Here is an 18,521-nt window from a genome sequence, read left to right on the forward strand (position 1 = left end):
TTTTTTTGTCAGACTGGATTAATTTGAAAGACCTACCTTCAAGTTCTGAGATTCTGTATTCTACTTGGCCTAGTCTACTGTTGAAGCTTTTAATTATATGTTGTAATTCCTTTCATAATTTTTTATTTTCATATTTTTTTGTTTTTTAATATCTATCTCTTTGGTAAATTTCTCACTCATATCCTGAATTGATTTTTTTTCATTTCTTCTTATTGCTTTTCAGCTTTCTCTTTGATTGCATTGAGTGTCTTTAAAATTAATGTTTTGAATTCTTTATGTGATATTTCAAAAATTTCATTTCGATTAGGATCCATTGCTACCAAGTTAGCATGATTGTTTGGGAATGTCATAACACCCACACGTTTTCATATTTCCAGCATTGTTACACTGTCTTCTCCTCATCTGGAGAGGAGGAATGAAATAACATTTTCACTTGTTATTTTTAAATTTACTTTTGCTTATAGAGTCCATTTTTTTCCCTTTGGAGATATGACTATAATGTTTGTTGAGTAAGGTTGTTTGGCTTTGCTTCTAAGTGTTTTTAGTGGCAAGCACTCTATAATAATTCCTTGGTTATAGACAGCTTTAATATGTGTTTCTCAAATGCTGGTTATAGTAGCAGTATACTGAAAATGTGAATAGGCTTATGTTCTCCTGTGTCTCTGGGGTGACAGAGGTCTTGGGAAGCTTATCTGGGACTGGTTCCCAGATATTTTTCTGTATACCTCAAGCTTGTGTCAGCGGATTTTATATTGGATTGCTTAGTTCAAACTTCAGGGCTGTAGGTGTTGCTTATAGGTAAGAGCCAGCGAGGTGTGGCAGTAGTAGTAGGGGTCTTTGTTTACATGGAGAAGATCTCCTGTGCCTCAAGCAATGGACTAGTCTGTGAAATGCTCAGTGGCCTGGGCTCTATGTTCAGCCCCAGTGATGGGGTAATGCTGTACAGAATTTGAAGAAGCAAGCCTGTCCTCAGGTCCCCCAATGGTGGACACCATAAAAAGGACTGACTGAAGTAGCAGGGGAGTAGTGTAGAATTCGTATAATTTCCTTAGTTATAAATAGCCTCAGTGTGGTGGCTTTCTCAAATGCCAGTTGTAGTCATAATGTACCCGGTGCATAAGTGGGTTCAAGACCTAATGAGTAGCTGGGGTTGTGTGGGTAATGAAGGCAGCAGATGTCACACAAATCGTATCTCCTTTCTGAGTGCTATGCTATTGTGTCGGCAGATGTTGTAATGGACTATGCAGTTTGATCTCCTGTTCATTAGATGGTACTTTCAGGTGAGAGTCAGCTGTGGTCATGGCTGTGGGGTTCAAGCTTGAGCTTTGTTCACCAGGATAAATACTCAGATATCTTAGAAAATGGGCTAGGCTATAGAGCTTCCTGGGTGCCTGATCCTGTTGTCTATATCCAAGGCAGATGAAAGGGGCAAAGCTGAGTTGGACTGGGCTAGGCAAGTCCATGTTTAGGCTCCCCAGTGGAAGGCACAAGCACCAGCCTGGACAGGAGACAGATAGCAATACTAACATCATTGGGGCAATACTCCAGGAAGGAGCGAAGGAACCTCTGCTGTGCCAAAGAGCATGCATGAAGAAAGGGGTAGCTTTGAATTCAAAACCTAGCATGTGGCAGTGGGATCCACTTTGCTTCCACACTCTCAACCTGGTGGAGCTCTCTCTTGCAACCTACCATTGGCAGCAAGCTAAAACAGCCAGACAAGACACAAGCAGTTTGCCTTTAGATCATTAAACTGTCCCAGGCTGCCAAACTCCCTGGTTGAAAGAAAATTGAGTCTCCTAGATCACATCCATGCTGGCCCAGTCCTGCCAAGGGGAGAGCTCCCAATTTCTGCACCTGCAGCTCATGCCTATTCCACACTCACCTCTCAGTTCTGGCCATGAAATCTCCTTCCCTACATGAGACTAGATTGAAAATCTCAGTCCAGAGACTTGCCAAACCAGAGACTTTCACCCATTCTGGATAGTAGATTTCCGTGCAGTTCTCTATGAGTTAGGATTAGAAATGTCCTCCTTCTATTGGTGGTAGTGTATAGAAGTGCACACAAAGCACTTCCCAATGCCACTCCTTCTCATAGTCTCCCCACTGCTCACCAAGTCAGATCCTGTGCTTGGTAGGATCAAGGAGCTCCCTTGTGGCCTAGATTTCCCAGTTCCCCAATGAAAATATGTGTCGGAGAGAAACTCTCTCCCCCTCTTACACACTAGTGACTCACTCACAAATTTCCATGGACTCATAGCATGGGCTGCTGCTGGCTAAAATTTTTAAAGTTTCTGAAGTTTATTTCACTTTTATGTCCATGTTCCTTCTTGGATAAAATTTTACAATGTGACTCTCTGAGTGCTATTTTGCTATTTTCAGATGGGTGTGGTGTGATAACAAAGCCTCTAATCCATAATCATTTCCAGTCTTCCAGAGTGTCCTTGTGTCCTCCCTACAAATCTTTCATCACCTATAGGCCACAGAGGGACAGAGGCCATGGCACAGACACCTGGGCCTCCTCGAACAGAATAGAAGGAACATTGGAGTGAACCTGAGCTCAGTGGACAGGCAGAAGAGACAAAATCTCTGTCAGATAATCAGATCATAGGTTTAGCTGACATTTATTTCACAGTGTGTACAGTGAGTCCACGAAACCATCTTGCAATTATTTCCTCAGCTATGCAATGCATAATTTGAATAGATATACTTGGTAACTGTCAGAATTCCCACATCACTTCCCTGACCTATGGAGTGAGTGCTGTTGTCATGGTACAGGATAAATAGAAGGAACTAAAACTGCTCCTATCTAGGAAAATAGTAAACCAAAATCAGTACTGCATTCCTGGAGGGATTGCAAAGACTAGTTCCATCAATAACTTAAAAGATGCAGGGGTGGTAATTCCCATCATCCCCATCTAACTCACCTATCTCCTATTTGACCTGTGCAGAAAACAGATAGATCCTGGAGAATGACAATGGATTATTGTGAGCTTGACCAGATAATAACTCCAAACAGCTGTTATGCCAGATGTGGGTTCACTGCTTGAGCAAATTAACACATCCCCTGTTATCTGGTATAGAGCTATTGACTAAAAGAATGTTTCTTCTCTATGTCTGTTAGTAAAGACAGCCAGAAGCAGTTTGTTTCAGCCAACAAAGCAAGTAATACAATATTGTACCTCAGGAGCAGGATTCTTCAGCTCCTTGCAGTAATTTAGTTTGTAGGACGTTGCCTTTTCTTTACACAAGGCATTGCACTGGTCCATTAAATAAGAAACATAATTCTCATTAAATTTAGTAGGCAAGAAGTAGTAACTACTCTAGACTTATTGGGAAAACATTGCTTTATTTCCCCATCATAATGTCTCTTCTAATCAAGGAACTCATTTCACAGCCAATGAAGTACGTAAATGGACCCATGCTCAACAAATTCACTATTACTATATTTTCATTCCTATGGACTGAATTGTGTCCATTCTTTCACCAAATTTATATGTTGAAGCCCTAACCCCTAAGGTGACTGTATCTAGAGATAGCCTTTAAGATTTAATGAGATCATAAGAGTGAGGCTTTAATATGATAGGACTGTGGCCTTATATTCTGTCTCCTTGAGCCTTGTAAGAAGGTGGCCATCTGTAAGCCAGGAAGAGAGCCTTCACCAAAACCTGACCATACTGGCACCATGATATCAGATTCCTAGCCTCTAGAACTGTGAAAAAATAAATTTCTGTTGTTTACATAACCCAGTCTATGGTATTAAGTTATGGGTCACTACAACCTGCATCTCCTGGGTTCAAGCAATTCTCCTGTCTCACCCACCTGAGTAACTGGGATTACAGGCATGCACCACCACATCTGGCTAATTTTTGTATTTTTAGTAGAGACGGGGTATCACCATGTTGGTTAGGCTGGTCTCAGACTCCTGACCTTGTGATCCACCTGCCTCAGCCTCCCAAAGTGCTGGGAATAAAGGCGTGAGCCACTGCGCCTGGCCAAAAACACCTTTGTGGCTTCTTGTTAATAGTTCTCACTCATGTGTTGTAGCTAAAATGTTAATCTTATGAAGGTTATTAATAGAATGGTTATTACCAGAGGCTGGGAAGAGTACTGGGAAGGGGAAATAAGGCAGGTTGATTACTGTATACAAAAATACAGTTTGAAAGAATAAAGGGTGCAGGCAAGATGGCCGAATAGCAATATCTCCGGTCTGCAGCTTCCAGCGAGATCAATGCAGAAGGTGGGTGATTTCTGCATTTCCAACTGAGGTACCCGGCTCAATCTCATTGGGACTGGTTAGACAGTGGGTGAAGTCCATGGAGGATGAGCCAAAGAAGAGTGGAGTATCGCCTCACCTGGGAAGCACAAGGGGTCAGGGAACTCCCTCACTTAGCCAAGGGAGGAAACAAGGGACTGTGCCATGAGGGATGGTGCAATACCGCCCCAGATAACATGCTTTTCCCACGGTCTTCAAAACCCACAGACCAGGAGATTCCCTCAGGTGCCTACACCACCAGGGTCCTGGGGTTCAAGCAAAAAGACTGGGCGGCAGCTTGGGCAGACACTGAGCTAGCAGCAGAAGTTTTTTCTCAAAGCCCAGTGGCACCCGGAAGACCGGCAAAATAGAACTGCTCACTCCGCTGGAAAAAGGGCTGAAGACAGGGAGACAACTGGTCTAGCTCACCAGATTCCACCCCTATGGAACCCAGCAAGCGAAGATCCACTGGCTTGAAATTCTCCCTGTGAGTACAGCAGTCTGAAGTCAACCAGGGATGCTCTGGCATGGTCGGGGAAGGGGAGTCCACCATTACTGTGCAGTTTTCTCCTCACAGTGTAAACAAAGCCCTCAGGAAGTTCAACTGGGTGGAGCCCACCGCAGCTCAGCAAAACCACTGTAGCCAGACTGCCTATCTAGATTCCTCCTCTCTTAGAAGGGCATCTCTGAAAGAAAGACAGCAGCCCCAGTCAGGGGCTTACAGATAAAATTCCCATCTCCCTGAGACAGAGAACCTAGGGGAAGGGGTGGCTGTGGGCCCAGTTTCAGTAGACTTAATAGTTCCTGCCTGCTGACTCTGAAGAGAGCAGCAGAACTCCCAGCACAGTGCTAGAGCTCTGCTAAGAGACAGACTATCTTCTCAAGTGGATCCCTGACTGCTGTGACTGACAGGGAGACAGCTCCCAGCAGGGGTGGACAGACATCTCATACAGGACACCTCGGGCTGGCATCTGGAGGTTGCCTCTCTGGGAAAAAGCTTCCAGAGAAAGAAACAGGCAGCAATTTTTGCTGTTGTGCAGCCTCCACTGATGATAACCAGGCAAACAGGGTCTGGAGTGGATTTCCAGCAAATGCCAGCAGACCTACAGCAGAGCAGCCTGTTAGAAAAAACACTAACAAACCGAAAGGGATAGCATCAACATCAACAAAAAGAACATCCACACAGAAATCCCATCCAAAGATCACCAGCATCAAAGACCAAAGGTAGATAAATGCAGGACAATGAGGAAAAAACAGCACAAAAAGGCTGAAAATTCCAAAAACCAGAACATCTCTTCTCCAAAAGGTTACAACTCCTTGCCAGCAGGGGAACAAAACTGGACAGAGAAAGATTTTGATGAATTGATGGAAGAAGGCTTCAGAAGGTGGGTAATAACAAACTCCTCCAAGCTAAAGGAGCATGTTAAGTAAGAGGAATTGCTAACTAGAATAACCAGGTTAGAGAATAACTTAAATGACCTGATGGAGCTGAAAAACACAGCATGAGAACTATGTGAAGCATACACAAGTATCAATAACCAAATCAATTAAGCAGAAAAAGGATATCAGAGATTGAAGATCAACTTAATAAAATAAAGTGTGAAGACAATATTAGGAAAAGAAAATGAAAAAAAGTGAACAAAGTCTCCAAGAAATATGTGAAACTATGTGAAAAGATCAAATCTACGTTTGATTGGTGTACCAGAAAGTGGCAGAGAGAATGGAACCAAGTTGAAAAACACTCTTCAGAATATTACAAGAAGGACTTCCCCAATGTAGCAAGCCAGGCCAACATTTAAATTCAGGAAATACAGAGAACACACAAAGATACTCCTCAAAAAGAGCCACCACAAGACACAAAATCTTCAAATTCACCAAGGTTGAAATGAAGGAAAAAAATATTAAGAGCAGCCAGAGAGAAAGGTCGGGTTATCCACAAAAAGAAGCCCATCACACAAACTGCAGAACTCCACAGAAACCCAGCAAGCCAGAAGAGAGTGGTGGCCAATATTCAACATTCTTAAAGAAAAGAATTTTCAACCCAGAATTTCACATCCAGCTAAACAAAGCTTTGTGAGAAAAGGATAAATAAAATCCTTTATAGAGAAGCAAATACTGAGAGATTTTGGCACCACCAGGCTTGCCTTACAAAAGCTCCTGAAGAAAGCAGTAAACATGGAAAGGAAAAAACTAGACCAGCCAATGTTAAAAAAATGCAAAATTGTAAAGACCATCAACACTATGAAGAAACTGCATCAACTAAGGAGCAAAATAACCAGCTAGCATCATAATGACAACATCAAATTCACACATAACAACATTAGCCTTAAATGTAAATGGGCTAAATGTCCCAAGTAAAAGACACAGACTGGCAAATTGGATAAAGGGTCAAGACCCATCAGTGTGCTGTATTCAGGAGACCCACCTCACTTGCAAAGACACACATAGGCTAAAAATAAAGGGATGAAGAACTATTTACCTAGCAAATGGAAAGCAAAAACAAGCAGGGGTTGCAATCCTAGTCTCTAATAAAACAGACTTTAAACCAACAAAGATTAAAAAAAGACAAAGAAGGGCATTACATAATGGTGAAGTGATAATTGCAACAAGAAAAGCTAACTATCCTAAATATACATGCACCCAATACAGGAGCACCCAGATTCATAAAGCAAGTTCACAGAGAGCTACAAAGAGACTTAGACTCCCACAAAATAATAGTGGGAGACTTTACACCCCACTGTCAATATTAGACAGATCAACAAGACAGAAAATTAACAAGGATATTGAAGACTTGAACTCAGCTCTAGACCAAGCGAACCTAACAGACATCTACAGAACTCTCCACCTCAAATAAACAGAATATACATTCTTCTCAACACTACATCACACTTATTCTAAAAATGACCACATAATTGAAAGTAAAACACTCCTCAGCAAATGAAAAAGAATGAAAATCATAACAGTCTCTCAGACCACAGTGCAATCAAATTAGAAGTCAGGATTAAGAAGCTCACTCAAAACCGCAAAAGTACATGGAAACTGAACAACCTACTCCTGAATGACTATGGATACATAACAAAATTAAAGCAGAAATAAGTAAGTTATTTGAAAGCAATGAGAACAAAGACACAATGTACCAGAATCTCTGGGACACAGCTAAAGCAGTGTTTAGAGGAAAATTTATAGCACTAAATGCTCAAAGGAGAAGCAGGAAAGATCTAAAATTGACACCCTAACATCACAATTAAAAGAACTAGAAAAGCAAGAGCAAACAAATTCAAAAGCTAGCAGAAGACAAGAAATAACTAAGATCAAAGCAGAACTGAAGGAGAGAGAAACATGAAAACCTCTTCAAAAAATCAACGAATCCAGGAGGTGGTTTTTTTTTTTTTTTTTTTTTTTTTTTTTTTTGTAAAGATCTACAAAATACATAGACTGCTAGCCAGACTATTAATAGAGAAGAAAAGAGAGAAGAATCAGGTAGATGCAATAAAAAATGATGAAGGGAATATCGCCACTGATCCCATAAAAATACAAGCTACCATCAGAGAATACTATAAACACCTCTATGCAAATAAACTAGAAAATCTAGAAGAAATAGATAAATTCCTGGACACATACATCCTTCCAAGGCTAAACCAAAAAGAAGTCACATCCCTGAATAGACCAATAACAAGTTCTGAAATTGAGGCAGTAATTAATAGATTAATAGCCTACCAACCAAAAAAAAAAAAAAAAAAAGCCCAGGACAAGATGAATTTACAGTCAAATTCTACCAGAGGTACAAAGAGGAGTTGGTACCATTTCTTCTGTAACTATTCCAAACAATAGAAACAGAGGGAATCCTCCCTAACTGATTTTATGAGGCCAGCATCATCCTGATACCAAACCTGGCAGAGGGACAACAAAAGAAGAAAATTTCAGGCAAAAATCCCTGATGATGTCCCCCTTCCCGAGTCCAAGTGATCTCATCACACACCGGGGCCTATTATGGGGAGGGAGGAGGGGGGAGGGATTGCATAGGATTTATACCTGATGTAAATGACGAGTTGATGGGTGCAGCACAGCAACATGGCACAAGTATACATATGTAACAAACCTGCACGTTATGCACATGTACCCTAGAACTTAAAGTATAATAATAATAAAAATAAATAAATAAATAAATAAATAAATAAATAAATAAACTGACTTAAAAAAAAAAACAAAAAACAAAAATCCCTGATGAATATCAATGCAAAAATCCTCAATAAAATACTGGCAAACTGAATCTAGTAGCAAATCAAAAAGCTTATCCACCACAATCAAGTCAGCTTCATACCTGGGATGCAAGGCTTGTCCAACATACACAAATCTATACATGTAATCCATCACATAAACAGAACCAATGACAAAAACCACATGATTACCTGAATCAATGCAGAAAAAGCCTTCGATAAAATTCAACACCGTTTCATGCAGAAAGCTCTCAATAAACTACGTATTGATTGAACACATCTCAAAATAATAAGAGCTATTTATGACAAAGCCACAGCCAATATCATACTGAAGGGGCAAAAGCTGGAAGCATTTCTTTTGAAAACTGGCACAAGACAAAGATGCCCTCCCTCACCACCCTTATGTAAAATAGTATCAAAACTTCTGGACAGGGCAATCGGGCAAGAGAAAGAAATGCAGGGTATTCAAATAGGAAGAGAGGAAGTCAAATTGTCTAGGTTTGTGGATGACAGGATTGTATATTTAGAAAAACCATCATCTCAGCCCAAAATCTCCTTAAGCTTATAAGCAGCTTCAGCAAAGTCTCAGGATACAAAATCAGTGTGCAAAAATTACAAACATTCCTATACACCAATAATAGACAAACAGAGAGCCAAGTCAGGAGTGAACTCCCATTCACAATTTGTACAAAGAGAATAAAATACCTAGAAATACAACTTACAAGGGATGTGAAATATCTCTTCAAGGAGAACTACAAATCACTGCTCAAGGAAGTAAGAGAGGACAGAAACAAATCGAAAAACATCCCATGCTCATGGATAGAAAGAATCAATATCACGAAAATGGTCATACTGCCCAAAGTAACTTATAAATTCAATTCTATCCCCATCAAGCTACCATTAACTTTATTCACAGAGTTGGAAAATATTTTACATTTCATATGGAAACAAAAAAGAGCCTGTAGAGCCAAGACAATCCTAAGCAAAATGAGCATAGCTGGAGGCATCACACTACCTGACTTCAAACTATACTGCAAGGCTACAGTAACCAAAAGAGCATGGTACCAAAACAGATATATAGACCAATGGAACAGAACACAGGTCTCAGAAATAACACCACACATCTACAACCATCTGATCTTTGAAAAACCTGACAGAAACAACAGGGAAAGGATGCTTTATTTAATAAATGGTGTTGGGAAAACGGGCTAGCCATATGTAGAAAACTAAAACTGGACCCCTTACTTACACCTTATACAAAAATTAACTCACAATGGATTAAAGACTTAAATGTAAGACCTAAAACTATAAAAATTCTGGAAGAAAAGCTAGGCAGTACCAATCAGGACATAGGCATGGGCAAAGACTTTATGACTAAAACAACAAAAGCAATGGCAACAAAAGCCAAAATTGACAAATGGAATCTAATTAAACTAAAAAGCTTCAGCACAGCAAAAGAAACTATCATCAGAGTGAACAGGCAACCTATAGAATAGGATAAAATTTTTGCAATCTATCCATCTGACAAAGGGCTAATGTCCAGAATCTACAAGGAACCTAAACAGCTTTACAAGAAAAAAAAAAAAAATCAAAAAGTGGGCAAAGGATATAAACAGACACTTCTCAAAAGAAGACATATATGCAGCCAATAAACATATGAAATAAAAAGTTCGTCATTACTGGTCATTACAGAAATGCAAATCAAAACCACAATGAGATACCATCTCACGTTAGTTAGAATGGCGATCATTAACAAATCAGGAAACAAAAGATGCTGGAAAGGATGTAGAGAAATAGGAATGCTTCTACACTGTTGATTGGAGTGTCAATTAGTTCAACCATTGTGGAAGACAGTGTGGTGATTCCTCGAAGATCTAGAACCAGAAATACCATTTGACCCAGCAATCTCATTACTGGGTACATAACCAAGGATTATAAATTATTATACTATAAAGACACATGCACACATATGTTTATTGCAGCACTGTTCACAATAGCAAAGACTTGGATCCAAGGCAAATACCCATCAATAATAAACTGGATAAAGAAAATGTGGCACATATACACCATGGAATACTATGCAGCCAGAAAAGAAGGATGAGTTCACGTCCTTTGCAGGGAGATGGATGTAGCTGGAAACCATCATCCTCAGAAAACTAACACAAGAACAGAGAACTAAACACCGCATGTTCTCACTCATATCTGGGAGTTGAACAATGAGAACACCTGAACACAGGGAGGGGAACATCACATGCTGGGGCCTGTAACGGGGTGGGGTGCTAGGGGAGGGATAGCATTAGAAGAAACACCTAATTTAGATGACGGGTTGATGAGTGCAGCAAACCCCCATGGTACGTGTATACCTATGTAACAAACCTACATGTTCTGCACATGTATCTCAGAACTTAAAATATAATTTTAAAAAAAGAAAGAATAAAATCTAGTGTTTGGTATAACAATAGGGTGACTATAGTTATCAACGATGTATTCTATATTTCAAAATAACTAGAAGAGTCGACTTGGAATATTACTAAAACAAAGTAATGATAAATATTTTAGGTAATGGATATCTCAATTACTAGATTTGATTATTACACATTGTATTCTTGTATCAAAATAGTACATGTACCCCATAACCAGGTACAACTAGCATGTACCTGTTAAAATAAAGAAAATTTTAAAAGAATAATACTCCCATAAGAATAGCTCCCTTTGAAAACTGGCACAAGACAGGGATGCCCTCTCTGACCACTCCTATTCAACATAGTGTTGGAAGTTCTGGCTAGGGCAATCAGGCAGGAGAAAGAAATAAAGGGTATTCAGTTAGGAAAAGAAGAAGTCAAATTGTCCCTCGTTGCAGATGACATGATTGTATATTTAGAAAACCCCATTGTCTCAGCCCAAAATCTCCTTAACCTGATTAGCAACTTCAGCAAAGTCTCAGGATACAAAATTAATGTGCAAAAATCACAAGCATTCTTATACACCAGTAACAGACAGACAGAGAGCCAAATCATGAATGAACTTCCATTCACAATTGCTTCAAAGAGAATAAAATACCTAGGAATCCAACTGACAAGGGATATAAAGGACCTCTTCAAGGAGAACTACAAACCACTGCTCAGTGAATTAAAAGAGGACACAAACAAATGGAAGAACATACCATGCTCATGGATAGGAAGAATCAATATCATGAAAATGGCCATTGAATATAAATGGCCTAAATACTTCACTTAAAAGATACAGGCTGGCATATTCGATGGAAAAGCAAGACCCAACTAACTGCTGCCTAAGACACCCACCTACGGCTACAGACAAAAAGCAAAAGGGGGAAGAAGATGTATCACACACATGGAACAGAAAATTGAGCTATTCTTTAAACGAACAGAAGTAAACAAAAAACAAACAAAGGCATTATATAATGAGAAATGTAACTATCCTAAATATATATGCATGCTACACTGGAAGACCAAATTCATACAAAAAAAAAAAAATATGACTACACCTAAGAAAATAGAAAGCAATATGAAAATAGTGGGAAACACAAATAACTCACTGACAATACTAGACAGATCACGAAGGCAGGAAATCAATAAACTCTGGACTTAACTTGAACCCAGATCAAATGAACCACATAGATATTTACATAACATTTGACAATGTTATATAAATGACAGAATATACATTTTTCTTATCTCCATATAGAACATTCTCCCAAATTAACCACATGCTTGGCCATATAGCAAGGCTCAATACACTTGAAAAAATAATAATTATATCAAGTATCTAATTGGACCATAGTGGGATAAATGTAGAAATCGATATGAAGAGGAACTCTCAAAACAACACAAATACATGGGAACGAAACAACTTGCTCCTGAATGACTTTTGGGTAAACAATGAAATTAAGGCAGAAATAAAATAATATTTTTGAAACAAATAAAAATAGAGACATAACATACCAAAACTCCTGGGATGCAACAATAGCAGTATTAAGAGGAAAAATCATGGCATTAAATGCCTTCATCAAAAAGAGAGAAAAATCTCAAACCTACAACCTAATGTTTCACTTCAAGGAACTAGAATAACAAGAAAAAAAAAAAAAAAAAACTAAACCTAAAGCTAGCAGAATAAAAGAAATAAACACCAGAGCAGCACTAAATCAAATTAAGATTAAAATAATTATACTATCACTAAAATGAAAAGTTTGTTCTTTGAAAGGATAGACAAAATTGATAGACTACCAGCTAGATTAACTGAGAAGACAGCTGACTCAAATAAACACAATCAGAAATGATAGAGTTGATGTTACAATCAATATCACAAACACAAAAAGTCATCAGAGACTATAATGAACACAACCTAGAAAACATGGATACTTCCTGGAAACATACAGCCTCCCAAGACTGAACCAGAAAGAAATGGAAAGCCTAAACAGCCCAATAACAAGTAATGAATTTGAATCCGTAATATAAAATATCCAACAAAAATGGCCCAGGACCAAATTGATTCACAGCTGGATTTTACCAGACATACAAAGAAGAACTTGTTCCAATCTTGCTTAAACTATGCCAAAAAAATCAAGGAAGAACTATTCTTCTCTAACTCATTCTATGAAAGCAGTATCACCTGATACAAATATTACACAAGGAAATAATTTTTTTAAAAAACCCTACAAGCTAATATACCTGGTGCATATTGCTGCATAAATCCACAATAAAATACTAGCAAATTAAAACAAACAGTACATCAAGCCATGTGGGTTTGATCCAAGAGATTCAAGGATGGCTCAACATATGCAAATCAATAATGTAATTAACCACATAAACAGAATTAAAAACAAACACTATATGATCATCTCAATTGATGAAGAAAAACGACTTGATAAAATCCAACATTTCTTCACAACCAACTGGGCATTGAAAATACATACCTCAAATTAATAAAAGCCATCTATGACAAATCCATAGCCAACATCATACTGAATGAGGATAAGGTTAAAGCATTCCTCCTAAGAACTGAACAGGATATTGGTGGTGTCCATCATGGGCAAGCTAATAAAGGCCATGGCGCCAGCAGAAATCCTGAATGGGAAGGAGGTCTCCGCGCAAATAAGGGCAAGACTGAAGAATCAAGTCATTCAGTTGAAGGAGCAAGTACCTGGTTTCACACCAGACCTGGCAATATTACAGGTTGGCAACAGAGATGATTCCAATCTTTACATAATGTGAAGCTGAAGGCTGCTGAAGAGATTGGGATGAAAGCCACCGACATTAAGTTACCAAGACCACAGAATCTGAGGTGATCAAGTATATTATATCTTTGAATGAAGACTACTATACACGGGTTCATAGTGCAGCTACCTCTAGATTCAGAGAATTCCATTAACACTGAAAAGACTGATCAATGCTATTGCACCTGAAATGCATGTGGATGGATTGACTAGCATCAGTGCTGGGAAACTTGCTAGAGGTGACCTAAATGACTGTTTCATTCCTTGTATGCCTAAAGGATGCTTGGAACTCATCAAAGAGGCAGGGGTGCAGATTGCCAGAAGGCATGCTGTGGTGATTGGGCACAGTAAAATAGTCGGGGTCCCGATGAATGACTTGCTTCTGTGGAACAATGCCACAGTGACCACCTGCCGCCCCAAGACTGCCAATCTTGATGAGGAAGTAAATAAAGGTGACATACTGGTGGTTGCAACTGGTTGGCCTGAAATGGTTAAAGGAGAATGGATCAAACCTGGGGCAATAGTCATCCACTGTAGAATCAACTATGTCCCACATGATAAAAAAAAACAAATGGGAGAAAAGTTGTGGTTGATGTGGCATACGACGGAGCCTGTTCCTGGTAGCTTAAGGCCCATGATGGTTGCAATGCTCATACAGAGCACAGTAGAGAGTACCAAGTGTTTCCTGGAGAAATTTAAGCCAGGAAAGTGGATGAATCAGTATAACAACCTTAACTTCAAGACACTTGTTCCAAGTGATATTGATATATCACGATCTTGTAAACTGAAGTCCATTGGTAAGCTGGCTCGAGAAATTGGTCTGCTGTCTGAAGAGGTAGAATTATATGGTGAAACAAAGGCCAAAGTTCTGCTGTCAGCACTAGAACACCTGAAGCACCAGCCTGATGGGAAATACCAGGTGGTGACTGGAATAACCCCAACACTCCGGGAGAAGGGAAAAGTACGACTACAATCAGGCTGGTGCAAGCCCTTTTTGCCCATATCTACCAGAACATTTTTGTGTGTGAGACAGCCTTCTCAGGGCCCCATCTTTGGAATAAAAGGTGGTGCCGCAGGAGGTGGCTACTCCCAGATCATTCCTATGGAATAGTTTAATCTCCACCTCACAGGTGACATCCATGCCATCACTGTAGCTAATAACCTCATTGCTGCGGCCATTGATGCTCAGATATTTCATGAACTGCCCCAGACAGACAAGGCTCTCTTTAATCGTTTGGTGCTATCAGTAAATGGAGTGAGAAAGTTCTCTGATATCCACATCCGAAGGTTAAATAGACTAGGCATTGAAAAGACTGACCCTACCACACTGACAGATGAAGAGATAAACAGATTTGTAAGATTGGACATTGATCCAGAAATCAAAACTTGACAAAGAGTGTTGGATACCAATGATAGATTCCTGAGGAAGATCATGATTGGACAGGCTCCAACAAAGAAAGGTCACATAAGGACGGCCCAGTTTGATATCTCTGTGGCCAGTGAAATTATGGCTGTCCTGGCTCTCACCACTTCTCTAGGAGATATGAGAGAGAGACTGGGCAAAATGGGGGTGGCATCCAGTAAGAAAGGAGAGCCCATCCGCTCTGAAGATCTGGGGGTGGGTGGTGCATTGATAGTGCTTATGAAGGACCCAATCAAGCCCAATCTCATGCAGACATTGGAGGGCACTCCAGTGCCGTTTGTCCATGCCGGCCCATTTGCCAACATCGCACATGGCAATTCCCCTATCATTGCAGACCGATCGCACTCAAGCTTGTTGGCCCAGAAGGGTTTGCAGTGACGGAAGTGGGATTTGGAGCAGACATTGGAATGGAAAAATTTTTTAACATCAAATCCCGGTATTCCGGCCTCCACCCTCACGTGGTGGTGCTTGTTGACACTGTCAGTGCTCTCAAGATGCAGGGGGCAGCCCTGTGGTCACTGCTGAAATGCCTCTTCCCAAGGCTTACATAGAGGAGAACCTAGAGCTGGTTGAAAAAGGCTTCAGTAAGTTGAAGAAACAAATTGAAAATGGCAGAATGTTTGGAATTCCAGTAGTAGTGGCCGTGAATGCATTCAAGATGGATACAGAGACTGAGCTAGACCTCCTCAGCCACCTTTCCAGAGAACATGGGGCTTTTGATGCCGTGAAGTGCACTCACTGGGCAGAAGGGGGCAAAGGTGCCTTAGCCCTGGCTCAGGCCATCTAGAGAGCAGCACAAGCACCCAGCAGCTTCCAACTCCTCTATGACCTCAAACTCCCAGTTGAGGATAAAATCAGAATCACTGCACAGAAGATCGATGGAGTAGACGACATTGACTTACTCCCCAAAGCTCAACACAAAGCTGAAGTCTACACAAAGCAGGGGTTTGGGAATCTCCCCATCTGCATGGCCAAAACACATTTGTCCTTGTCTCACAACCCAGAGCAAAAAGGTATTCCTACAGGATTTGTTCTGCCCATTTGCGACATCAATGCCAGCATCGGGGCTGGTTTTCTGTACCCTTTAGTAGAAACAGTGAGCACAATGGACTCCCCACCCAGCCCTGTTTTTATTGTACTGATTTGGACCCTGAAACAGAACAGGTGAATGGATTATTCTAAACCGATCATCATCCATCTTCAAGAAGCTACTTTGAAAGTTTGGCCAGTGTCTATTCAGGCCCACTGGGAATTAGGAGGTATAAGGGAGCCAAGAGTCAGTCCCTGCCCAGAAGATATGAAACTAATAGTAGGAGGTTCCCCAGATGTCATTTTCAGCCTTAATTCTCATCATGTACAAATAACATAAATCATGCACATGTCTATTTACTTTAGTGATGTTCCACAGAATAAAAGGAAATAGTTTTGCCAAAAAAATAAATAAATAAAGGACTGAACAAAGACAAAGATCTCCACTCTGACCAGTCCTATTCAACATATTACTGGCAGTTTTACCCAGAGGAAAGGGATCCAAATTTAAAAAGAAGGAGTCATGTTATCTCTGCTTGCTGATGACATATCTAGAAAACCTAGACGTTACATAAAATTCATATACTTGATAAACAATTTTAGTAAAGTTTCAGGATATCGAATCAATGTAAATAAAGTCAGTAGCATTTCGATACACCAATAACATTAAAGCTAAGAAACAAATAAATATTCCATCCCATTTACACTAGCCATTTACAAAAATAAAATACTAGGAATATGTTTAACCAAGGAGGTTAAAGATAACTATAAGGAGAAATACAAAACACTGATAGAATAAATCATAGATGACAGAAACAGAAAAAGATCTTATGCTCATGGACTGGAAGTATCACTAGTTAAAATGACCATATTACCAAGAGCAATCTAAAGACTAAACATAATTCCTATCATTACAAACATAATTTTTCACAGGGTTAGAAAAAAAATTCCAGAATACATATATAACAAAAAAAGAGCCTGAAGAGCCAAATAAATTTTGCATAAAAAGCAAAAAGTAAGAGACCCACATTATCTGACTTCAAAATATACTAAAAAGCTATAGTAATGAAAACAGTATGGTAATGGTTAAAAAAAAAAATGGAGACATGGAATGGAACCAAACAGAGAACCAAGAAATAAAGCCACATACCTGTAAAAAACTGAACTTTGACAAAGTTGACAAAAATAAACAGTGAAGAAAGGACATGAAATATTGCTTTATTGAGTAGCAGTAAAGAGTTCTGGCAAAATTGGCTAGCCATATTCAGAATAATGAAACTGGACCCCTCTCTCTCACCATATACAAAAATGATCTCAAGTTTTATTTATGACTTAAATGTAAGACCTCAAACAAGAAAAATCCTAACAAAAACTATACAAAAAACTCTTCTGACATTGAGGGAAAGAATTTATGACTAAGACTTCAAAAGCAAATGCAACAAAAACAAAAGTACACAAATGGAACATAAACTAAAAAGCTTCTGTACAGCAAAGGAAATAATTAACAGAGCAAAAAGACAAACTGCAGATGAGAAGGAAATATTTGCAAATTATGCCTCTGAAAATGGTCTAATATCCACAGTCTACAAGAAAATAAAAACAAATCAACAAGAAAAAAAATTAAAAAGTGAGCAAAAAACATGAACAGACATTTCTTAAAAGACATGCAATTGGCTACAAAAAAACTTATGAAAAGGTGCTCAACATCACTAGTCATCAGAGAAATTTAAATTAAAACCACAATGAGATACCATCTTACACCAGTCGGAATGGCTATTTTTTAAGGTAAAAAATAACAGTTGTTGGTGAGAATGCAGAGAAAAAAGAATGCTTACACACTGTTGGCATATAGTAAAGTAGTAAAATTTCTATGGAAAACAGTATGGAGGTTTCGCAAAGAACCAAAATAAAACTATCATTCAGCATAGTATTTCCACCCCTGACTAATCAAAAGAAAAGAAATCATTATATCAAAAAGTCAACTAAACTTGTGTGTTGTGTTTATTGCAACACTATTTACAATAGCAGTCATCAAATAAACCTAAATTTTTATCAATGGTTGACTGGATAAAGAAATGTGATATATAAACACCACAGAATACTATAGTCATAAAAAATGAAAGCATGACATTTGCAGCCACATGAATTTAGCTTGAGGTCATTATCCTAAGTTAAATAACTCAGAAACAGAAAGTCTGTTTCTCACTTATAAGTGGAAACTAAACAATGGAAACACATGGACAAGTAGGCAGAAATGATTGACACTGGCAACTCAAAACTATAGAAGGGTGGGAGGTAGATGAGGGCTGAAAAATTACCTATGGGATAAAATGTTCACTGTTTGCATAATGGGTACACTAGAAGCCC

General features: G+C 39.2%; 1 protein-coding gene and 1 pseudogene across 3 annotated transcripts in view; one reads left to right on the forward strand and one right to left on the reverse strand.

Annotated features, from left to right (window-relative positions):
• The window catches only part of LOC105463874 (fatty acid amide hydrolase 2), a 192,593-nt gene that overhangs the window by 52,485 nt on the left and 121,587 nt on the right, over positions 1–18,521 (reverse strand). The window lies entirely within an intron of this gene.
• On the forward strand, positions 13,503–16,307 carry LOC105463873 (C-1-tetrahydrofolate synthase, cytoplasmic-like; annotated as a pseudogene).

This window comes from Macaca nemestrina, chromosome X (genome assembly GCF_043159975.1).
Source record: "Macaca nemestrina isolate mMacNem1 chromosome X, mMacNem.hap1, whole genome shotgun sequence".
Taxonomy (NCBI): domain Eukaryota; kingdom Metazoa; phylum Chordata; class Mammalia; order Primates; family Cercopithecidae; genus Macaca; species Macaca nemestrina.